Source organism: Tupaia chinensis, unplaced genomic scaffold (assembly GCF_000334495.1).
Source record: "Tupaia chinensis unplaced genomic scaffold, TupChi_1.0 Scaffold000270_2, whole genome shotgun sequence".
Classification (NCBI taxonomy): domain Eukaryota; kingdom Metazoa; phylum Chordata; class Mammalia; order Scandentia; family Tupaiidae; genus Tupaia; species Tupaia belangeri.
The window spans coordinates 2,963,429-2,972,997 of record NW_006159751.1 but is presented as its reverse complement, the minus strand read 5'-3'; the positions used below and the strand labels follow the sequence as shown (position 1 = coordinate 2,972,997).

At 43.6% G+C, this 9,569-nt stretch overlaps 1 protein-coding gene across 1 annotated transcript in view; it reads left to right on the top strand.

The window, feature by feature from the left end:
* Positions 1–9,268: 9,268 nt before the first annotated feature.
* LOC102484037 (monocarboxylate transporter 1) overlaps positions 9,269–9,569 on the top strand; it is a 54,834-nt gene continuing 54,533 nt past the window's right edge. The window contains exon 1 of the mRNA XM_014588237.2: positions 9,269–9,469. The gene's annotated coding sequence lies outside the window, so the exon portion shown is untranslated. The remainder of the gene's footprint in view (positions 9,470–9,569) is intronic.

Below are 9,569 nucleotides of genomic sequence, written 5' to 3'. Positions count from 1 at the left end.
TAATTGCTAGACATGTACTCACCAGAGGAAGAGAGGGAAAGGAAGGAAGCATTCTCCAATGGGGCACATTTGTACTTCAATCTGTTTTCCTACATTTCTCCATCCTGTTGGGATTTGGGGCAGCAATGTCTTTCTTTTCTTTTCTTTTCTCTTCTTTTGCCTCAGGGCACGTGTGCTTGCACTCCCTGGGGGGATGACTATGCCGCAATCCCCTCTCCTCTATTCTCCCAGAACCTTGGGCATGCGCGCACACATGCCTGGCATGAGTTTCAAGTCACTGGGTCCAGGACTTGAACTGTGGTTGGCCATGTGGGAGTCCAGTGACATAACCACTATGCCATCTGATGGCCCCCATGTTTTCCTTTGCACCCCCCCCAATACGGTGCATGTACTTGCAAGAGAGAGACAGAGACAGAGAGAGGGAAAGTGAGAAATCACCTCCAGGGGATGTCACACCACAATCTCATCTCTGTTATTCTCTTGGTATCTTGGGAATGCAAGCACACAAGTCAGGCATGATTTTCAACCACCAAATCTAGGACTCAAACCATGGAGTTGGCTGTGTGGGATTCAGTGCTTTAACCTCCTTGCTACCTGTTAGCCCATGGCACGTTTTCACCTTGTTGGGCTGGGATTTAAAATGAGTGGTTGGCCATGTGGAATCTGGCTCCCTTAACCAGTATTCCACGACACTGGCCCTACTCATGTATTTTTTGTGAGAATGAAATGATGACGACTTTTTTTAAAAATGTGTGTGCATTTTTTTCTTTTTACTATAGGGACCATGTGTTTGACAGAGAGAGAGAAAGAAATCACCCCCAAGGGGGTATGACCATGCCTCAACCCCTTGTCCTCTATAGTCTCCTCTTGAGATTGTGGGCATGCACACTTGTGGCTGGCATGATTTTCAAGATGCCAGGTCCAGGACTTGAACCATGCAATCAGCCATGTGGAATCTAGTGCCTTAACTTCCATGCCACCAGGTGGCCCTTTTTTATTTTTTTAATATGCCAGAGAATGTGAGAGAGAGAGAGAGTGAGAGTGTGTGTGTGTGTGTGTGTGTGTGTTTAAAAGAGAAAGAGAATAAGAAAGCAACTTGCATGGGGAATTGTCATACCACAATTCTCTTTCTTTCCTTTTGGGATTTTGGGAATGCACACACATGCGCCTGGTGTGTTTTCCAAGCTGCTGAGTCTGGAACTCAGGTCTGGTATTCAAACCATAAGGTTGGCCGCTTAGGATCCACTCATCTTAACCACCATGCCCTGGGCTGGCCTGATGATTACTTTTTGTTGATTCCAGACAATAATAATTATGTGACTGTGGGCAAGTTACTTAGTCTCTCTGCATTTGTACCTGTCTGCAAAAGGGGTATTATAATAGCTTCTGGCTTATAGCATTTTTGTGAGGGGTTAATGAGGGAATACATGTTAAGTACTTAGAGCAATTCTGGCATAAAGTAAGTACCCCATAAATCTTAGAGGTCATTAATTTGTAAAATCATTATCATTATTGACCCCCCCCCTTTGCCCCAGTCTGTTTGCCTACAATATTTTTACTAAAAGTAAAGGGAGAGAAAAAGGAAAGAAGAGAGGGAAGGAGGTGGGAAGAAAATACTCGGTGCTAGGCCTTTAGGACAAGAATTAAGAAAGAAAAATATGGCAAAAATGTAAGGCCATGTTTAGAATAAATGCTTGCAGGGCTGGCAGTTGGTGTGGTGGTTGAGGTGCTGGACTCCCATGTGGCCAACCACAGTTCAAGTCCCAGACCTGATGGCTTGCTTTCTCACTTTCCCTTTCTCTGTCTGGTCAAATTTTAAATATAATAGTAATAACAAATTTTAAAAATCCAATCAATAATTCTTTAAAAAAAGAAAGAAATACTTGCTAGGGAAGATCCGAAACTGTGACGATATAGTTCACAAAACAAAACAAAAAAACTGTCCCTGTGCTGGCAGAGACAAGCAAGAGACAAGCCTATCAGAACACAGAATGAACTGAGTGTATGGGAATTAGACTGCCATAGATAAAGAGATCTTCAGGTGGTCTGGTTGAAAACCAATTGAATTACAGTCCAAACAGTCAAATAGAAATAGTCTCAGTTACCTGTTTTCCATACAGATTGTTTTGCCACCAAGTCTTAGGGGGCCAGCAGGTGGCATAGTGGTTAAGGTGTTAGAGTCCCACCTGGCTGACTGTGGTTAGAGCCACAGAGCCTAGAGGCTTGCTTTCTCGCTTTCCATCTCTCTCTGTCACTCTGTGTCAAATTTTAAAAAATGAATACTAATAAATAAATCTTTAAAAAATAGTCTTTAAGCACTACTGTCAGTTTATCATAAGTTTTTTTTTTTTTTGGAGAGGTTTTTGCTATAGGGCGTGTGCGCTCGCCAGACAGACAAGAGAGAGACAGAGAGACAGAAAGCAGGAAATCACCCCCCAGGGGGGATGGCCACGCCGCAATCCCTTCTCCTCCATTCTTCTCTTGAGATCTTGGGCATGCACGCACACGCACCCGGCGTGAGTTTAAGTCACCAGGTCCAGGACTCGAACTGCGGTTGACTACATGGGAGTCCAGCGACATAGCCATTACGCTAACTGCTGGTCCCAGTTTATCATAAGTTTTTAGTCTTTTTTCAACTCCTGTGATTTTTTAATCTAAATTAATTTTGAATAATTAAGAAAAAATGTAAATCTCTTGTACTATCAAGTCATTGCAGGTATTTAAAAATGTAGTTAACATTATGTACAATATGATTTGTTTAAAATACATATATTTAGGGTCAGCCAGTGGTATGGTGGTTAAGGCAGCTAGGTCCCAGATATCTGACTACATGGTTTGAATCCCGGACCCAGTAACTTGAAAATAATACCAAACCCTTGGGTGTATGTGCCCAAAATCCTGAAAGGAGAGTGAAGAAGGTACTGTTGCATGGCTATCCTCTCTAGGGGGTGTTTTCTCACTTTCTCTCTTTCTCTGATAAGTACATGTACCATATAACAAATATATATCTATATACATATATATGTGTGTGTGTATATATATACATATATATATACATTTATTTTATTTTTTATTTTATTTCTTTTTTGAGATTTGAGGCTGGTCCCAAGGCCTAGTTGTTCAGGGATCCAGTCCCATATGACTGATTATGGGGTTTGAGTCCCAGAACCAGTAGCTTGAGAAACACACTGGTTGTGTGTGTGTATGTGTGTGTGTGTGTGTACTCCAAATCCCAAAAACAGAGCAACAGAGGAGAGGGAACTGTAGCATGAGGGGGAGTGCTGGTTTCTCCCTTTCCTTTTCTCTGTTTCTCTGTCTTTCTCTGATGAGTGTATATACCCTCTGGCAAATCAAAAAAAAAAATTATATATATATAAATACAAACACACACACAATTCCCAAAGACCTAAAGAAGCAGGAAAGCAAATTTCTGGTCACTAAAATCCAAACACAGAAAAAGTAGGTTGGAAATAATAATTTCTGACTAATTTGTCATGTTGAGGACATATTTATTCCAAGCAACTTGTTTTTTACCAAATTGTTTCAATTCAACCATCTCATGCCAGCTGAGAGCCAGAGGGCAACTGACTGGGATACAAAATTGGCACAGGCTGGTGAGATAAGTGAAAGGTCAAAACAGGGCGAGAGCTGAGAAATGGGGTGGGGTCTCTGTTTTTACAGAGTTAGTCCTTCTTCAAGAAATGGCAAGTCCATCCTAGATCAACTCAGGCCTTGGGAAGCCACAGGACTACACAAAATTAGATGAAGATGCTCTGAATGAAAGAGTACTCAACTTAAAGACTGTTTTTAGGATTGCCACTATCTCCTTTATTCTAGGTATTTAATAAAACTTTTTTTTTGGTATTTAACAAAACTTTTTTTAAAAAAGTTATTTAATTCTATTTATTCATTCATTCGTTTTGACTACAGAGAGATACACAAAGAGAGAGAGAGAGAGGGAGGGAGAGAGGGAAAGTGAGAAAGCAAGCCACCAGGTCCAGGACTCGGACCATGGTTGGCCACGTGAGACTGTCCAGGGCCTTAACCACCAGGTCACCTGCTGGTCCCCCAAAACTCTTTTTCATACATGGTTCAAAAGTGAATTTCATTAAGTTATTATAAATTATAAGTAGAGGGTGTATTCTTTTTTTAAAAATTGCTGTAGGGCATGTGTGCTCACCAGAGAGACAGAAGGAGAGATAAGGAAGGTGAGAAAGCATCCCTGAAATGGGGGGATGGCCATGGCACAATCCCTTTTCCATTCTCCTCTCAGGATTTTGGGCACACATGAACACCTACCTAGTGTGTGTGTTTTTATTTTGGGGATTTTTGGATATAGGGCACATGTGCTCAGTAGAGAGACAGAGACAGAAAGCAAGAAATCACTCCCTAAGAGGGATAGCCATGCCATAATTCCTTCTCCTCTTGGGATTTTGGGCATGCACACACACAGGTCCAACAAGAGTTTCAAGCCCCTGGGTCTGGGACTCATATCACAGTTGGCCACGTGGGAGTCCAGCACCTTAACCATGCCACCTCCTGACTCCAACCTGGTATGTTGTTTAAGTCACTGGACTCAAACAAAATAGTTGCCCAGCTGCATTAAACACCATGCCACTGCTTGACCTAGGAATATTCCTTTTTTAAGAGAGATTTTTGCTATGAGGCACCTGTGCTCACCAGAGAGACAGAAAGTGAGGAATCATTCTCCCAGGAGGGATGGCCATGCCACAACCCCTTCTCCATTCTCCTCTTGGGATTTTGGGCATGCACACACATGTGCCTGGTATGAGTTTTAAGCCACTGAGTCGGGGGCTCAAACCACAGTTGACTATATGAGAGTCCAGTGACATAAACATTATGCCATCTCCTAGTCCTGACCTGGAAGTAGTCTTAATTGACTTAAAATTACAGTTTTTTTAATTAAACATTTATTTATTTATTTATTTATTTTTACTGCCAGAGAGCAAGTGTGCTTACCATAGAGAGATAGAAAGAGAAAGGGAGAGAAAGAAAGCACCTTTCAGTAGCGTGTGGTCATGTCACAATTCCTTCTCCTTGTCTCCAGCATGTCGGGATTTTGGGCACTGGAGCACAGAGTGTTTCAAGCTTCTGGGGCTGAGATTCAAATTGTGGTTGGCCATGTGGGATCTGGCTCCTTCAGTCACTGTACTACAGAGTCAGCACAAATACTGTGTTAAAAAAGAATCCTTTTCTGTATTATGAGGATAACAGCATCCACCTATGTCCTACATCACAAAAATGATAGGATAATTGAGAGAATGCGAATGAAGTGGGTAAATTCCAGAGAAAATACATTATAATTTTATTTTTCTTCTTTCAGATAGTTGAACAATGTACTCAGCTTGAATGGTGCCTATACTGTTACAATTTTCAAATTTTTTATTTGATTTCTCACCCCATTTCTTTTCTTTTTTTGGAGAGGTTTTTGCTATAGGGTGTTTGTGCTCACCAGACAGAGAGAGAGAGACAGAAAGCAAGAACTCACCCCCCCAGGGGGGATGGTCACACCACAATCCCTTTTCCTCTCTTCTCCTCTCAGGATCTTGGGCATGCACGCACACGCACCCAACATGAGTTTAAGCCACCAGGTCTGGGACTCAAACCTCAGTCGACTAAATGAGAGTCCAGTGACATAGCCATTATATCAACTGCTGGTCCTGATTTCTTATCTCATTTCTGATTTTTATCCTTTTTTTTTTTTTGAGAGGTTTTCGCTATAGGGTGCGTGCACTCACCAGACAGACAGAGAGACATAGAGACAAAAAGTGAGAAATCACCCCCCAGAGGGGATGGTCACGCCACAATCCCTTCTCCTCCATTCTCCTCTCGGGATCTTGGGCACGCATGCACACGCACCCAGCGTGAGTTTTAAGCCACCGTGTCCGGGATGCAAACCGCGGTCGACTACGTGGGAGTCCAGCAACATAGCCATTACACTAACTGCTGGTTCCTATTTCTGATTTTTAAAGTTATAACACTTACCTTGGACATCTTCAGAACTTTCTGTCACTTAACAAACAAGCTTGCAAGCAACAGCACTTCTTGAGGCAGATGACCATGGCACCATCCAATCTATCAGCCTTTAAAACAGAAATGCAAATCTTGGGAATTTTGTGCTAAAAGTCACTAGACAGCACTATGCCTTCTCTGGTTTTGATGTAATGATTTTTTAAAAAAACATTTATTTATTATTTATCTATTTATTCGTTGTGATTTTTCAAGCCTCCAGGTCTGGGTCTTGAACCACGGTCAGCCATGTGGTAATCTAGCACCCTACCCACTGCACCACCTGCTGGCCCTGATGTAATGATTTTGAAAGACCTCCACTATAAAATGCATTTATCTCAAAATATGCACTTGGTACAGTGAGAGAACCTGGAGCTTAGGAATTTGGTTTTTTGTGACCATGCCATTCATTATATGGGTAGCCTTAGGTCTTTTAGTTTTTTGAGGCCTTAATTTCCATTTCTGTAAAATGTGAAGGATATGCTGGATGATCTCTAACCTTTCAGTTCTAAATTCTTGATCCAGCATTTCCCACTTTATTTCTTGAATGTCTCATGGCTTAAGTCATGAAGAAAACCTGGCAGAAGAGCAAGAATTTTACCCCTAACATTTCACCATTAGCTCCAGCTCATCCACTCTGTTTCTGCTTTTCTAGCTAAGAACCTTGGAGTTGCTTCTGAACTTTCTGTTATGCAATTTTATAGGCAAATTATATGAATTCATAAACCGTTGTAGGGCACTCTATATGTTTTACCGATCACTTTTGCATATCCTATCTCATTTGATTAACACAATAGCTCGGGTTTTATCTACAATTTACATGATGAGAAAACAAGCCCAGAAGAATTCAGTAAATTAACTGCCCAGGGTTAACACAACATATTAAGGTTGTCAGTAAAGTCATGTCACATTTTTGTACAGAAAAACACAGAGGGACCAGCAGATGGCATAGTAGTTATATTGCTGGACTCCCACATGGTCAAGAGTCCCAGACACAGTGGCTTGAAAATCAAGCTGGGGGGCCAGGTGGTGGTGTGGTGGTTAAATTAAGGTGCTGGACTCCCACAAGGCTGACAGTGGTTTGAGTCTCGGACCTGGTAGCTTGCTTTCTCACTTTCCTTCTCTTTCTTTCTGGTCACAATAATAATAATAATAAATAATAATAAGTGTAGTTAAAATTATTTTAAAAAAAAAAGTTCTCAACTCTTAAAAAAAAGAGACAGAGAGAAAAAAACTCATGCCAGCTGTGTGTGCACGCCCAAGATCCTGAGAGAAGAATGGAGAAGGGACTGCAGCATGGCCGACCCCACTGGGGGGTGATGTCTCACTTTCCCTCTCACTGTCTCTGTCTACCCCTCTGCCCCATGCCCTAAGGCAAAAACCTCTTAAAAAAAGAAAAGAAAAACAGAAAAATACCATGACTTTTCTCACAATTCAACAGTTATGGGACCAGATTTTCTAGTACGAAAGTCTTTTTACAGCACAAAAGTCTCTGTCAGGGGCAGAGTACAGTTTTCATAGAGCCTGCAATGTGTATAATTTTGGTGACTATCCTCAAGCAAGGGAACACAATATTAAAATACAAATCAAATTATGATACTGAGAACACAGTTTAGGGTTCTTTTCATGGGCTTCTAAAGAGTCTATTCAAGTGGAGGAAAGTTTCTTTAGTAGTTATCTTTAGGATTACATTTAATGGAAAATCAGATTTTCCATGGTTACACATTTAGTTCCTATAATATACTAGACACTGGAATAATTTTATTATCATAATAACTCTATGAGGTAGGTATTATTGTTGTTTTACAGAGGGGAGAATGAAGCTTGGAGAAGTAGAATGACTTGCCTTAGGACACAGAGCTAGTAAGTACAAGTATGATAGCTCTGTGATTCATGAGCTCTGGCTTCCGGGTCCATATTGTGAAGCTACCACTTCAGGCTGCTCTATAAGCCTTGTTTTGAGGTTTTCTGAGAATAATTTTATTTTACTAGTTCCCACTACTGCCCATAGTGCAAGTCCTTATAAATTCACACCTGAATCAGTCTCCTTTCTGTCTCCTTAACTCAGCTCTCCTAACCAGCTGAGTACTGGAGCCACCCTAACAATTCTAAAGCTCTGCAGCTCTACATCCTGCCACCCCAAGGACCTGAACTGTCTTCCCCTTCTCTGCATTTATGTGACATAAAAAGCAATTTCCGCTCATAAGCAGGACTTGGTCGCGGATTCCACACTGCCTTTCTACCATGTTGAACTGTTACTGAAAACTAGTGTGAAACTGAGGCCCAAGGAGTGAGAGGAAAGCATAGGGGACCTCTCAGGATCTGATTCCCCAACCCCTGGTCCTCCTCAACGCCAGGTTCTTCATTGCAAAAGTGGGACAAGACCTGCCTCAGGGGGTTGTTGTGAGAATAAAAGGAGGGGTGTGTGGGGAGAGGTGGATGGAAGCAAAACACCAGGAAAGGACAGGGTCCTGGCCTGCTTGCAAGTGTTCAACAAATGCTGATGGGTGTCTGACTCACTCTCCACCAACAACACACAGGCACTTTGCAGGCAGGGGCCCTGACTCCTACTTTCTCTCATTTCTCAGAAGTGCGGTACATCAGAGCACTCCATGATTATTGCTTGATCACTTCAACAGACCCCCTTAGGTACCTGGAGTTGGTCAAGAACCTACAACAAAATTAGGCTCTGCTGTTGGCCCTTAGGAGCTCTGTTGATCTGTGCAAGGTGACTTGACCTCTCTGAGCCCCAGTCCCTTGTTTACAAAATGTTCCCAGGCCTACTTCGCAGGGTGAGGATTGTGAGGATTAGAGGAGATCATTCAGGTGAGGGGCTTAGCTTCCATCAGCCCAGCACTGTGAGCTATAGTTTCACTCTGGCCCTGACATTCAGCGTCCATGAAGTGTGGGCTCTCTGCACCCTCATTTCTCCGTTTTGGAGGTGCAGCCCTACCTCACCTGGGCCAGTCTCCCCACCTCCAACTGCATTTTCTTCCTGACTTGTCTCAGACACCCTCCATCCGGTAAATGCCACAGGCCAGGATCTGGTGAGAGAATTCCCAAAGCTCCCCCACCCAAACCTCCTAAGGAGCCTATGCAGTCGGCTCGGTTACAGTTGCCATTTTAGAGATGAGGAAACAGGCCCAGAGGGTTTGAGTAACTTCCCGGAAGTCACTGAACTCTGAAGTGCGGGCCCCGACCGGAATCCCAAGACACCCAAGTCCACAGCCCGGCTCTAAGCACCCGCCCGGGGCGCCTTCCCAGGTCCCAGTCGACCCTGCGTCCATTCAGATGCTTCCCAGTCACTCCTCTTCCAGTGGCTTCCAGGCTACCTTGCGCGCCCGTCGCCCCCCACACCTCAGGGTCAGGTCCCTTGGCGGCTTTCCCCTTTTCTCGGTCCGAAACCGAGGGGGCTGAGAGCGACGTCTGCGTCCGGGACGTGAGTAGATGCCGCGCGCCGCCGGGACGCGGGGCGGAGGGGCACCGGGCGGAGGAGCGCCGCGGCCCGGCCAGTGCCGCATAGCAGGGGCGCCGCGCGC